The sequence below is a fragment of the Uranotaenia lowii genome, chromosome 2 (genome assembly GCF_029784155.1).
Source record: "Uranotaenia lowii strain MFRU-FL chromosome 2, ASM2978415v1, whole genome shotgun sequence".
NCBI lineage: Eukaryota > Metazoa > Arthropoda > Insecta > Diptera > Culicidae > Uranotaenia > Uranotaenia lowii.
The window spans coordinates 51,231,912-51,233,014 of NC_073692.1; positions in this window are offsets into that span (position 1 = coordinate 51,231,912).

Here is a 1,103-nt window from a genome sequence, read left to right on the forward strand (position 1 = left end):
TCATTTCTTTTATTCAGAGCTACCTAGCTTGGACAATTTAAGGGAGGGATATGATACACTTTCTTCAGTCGATAACCCACTGAGGATGCTAGCAAGTAGCTAGTGAAATACTAGTATTTGGGTCTTTCAAATACTGTAGCTGAATTCAAAGGAATCTTCGACTACTTTGAAATAATAGTTTCATTCAGCTAAGAGGTTCTTCAAACCTTTGATTATTAGTGACAATGGCATCCACGCCTAGTGAACCAAACAAATTTATTAGATTGAAAAAGTGTATCGCGGGGTTGCAGAAAAGCATTTCTTTTATTCAGAGCTACCTAGCTTGGACAATTTAAGGGAGGGATATGATACACTTTCTTCAGTCGATAACCCACTGAGGATGCTAGCAAGTAGCTAGTGAAATACTAGTATTTGGGTCTTTCAAATACTGTAGCTGAATTCAAAGGAATCTTCGACTACTTTGAAATAATAGTTTCATTCAGCTAAGAGGTTCTTCAAACCTTTGATTATTAGTGACAATGGCATCCACGCCTAGTGAACCAAACAAATTTATTAGATTGAAAAAGTGTATCGCGGGGTTGCAGAAAAGCATTTCTTTTATTCAGAGCTACCTAGCTTGGACAATTTAAGGGAGGGATATGATACACTTTCTTCAGTCGATAACCCACTGAGGATGCTAGCAAGTAGCTAGTGAAATACTAGTATTTGGGTCTTTCAAATACTGTAGCTGAATTCAAAGGAATCTTCGACTACTTTGAAATAATAGTTTCATTCAGCTAAGAGGTTCTTCAAACCTTTGATTATTAGTGACAATGGCATCCACGCCTAGTGAACCAAACAAATTTATTAGATTGAAAAAGTGTATCGCGGGGTTGCAGAAAAGAATTTCTTTTATTCAGAGCTACCTAGCTTGGACAATTTAAGGGAGGGATATGATACACTTTCTTCAGTCGATAACCCACTGAGGATGCTAGCAAGTAGCTAGTGAAATACTAGTATTTGGGTCTTTCAAATACTGTAGCTGAATTCAAAGGAATCTTCGACTACTTTGAAATAATAGTTTCATTCAGCTAAGAGGTTCTTCAATTCTTTGATTATTAGAT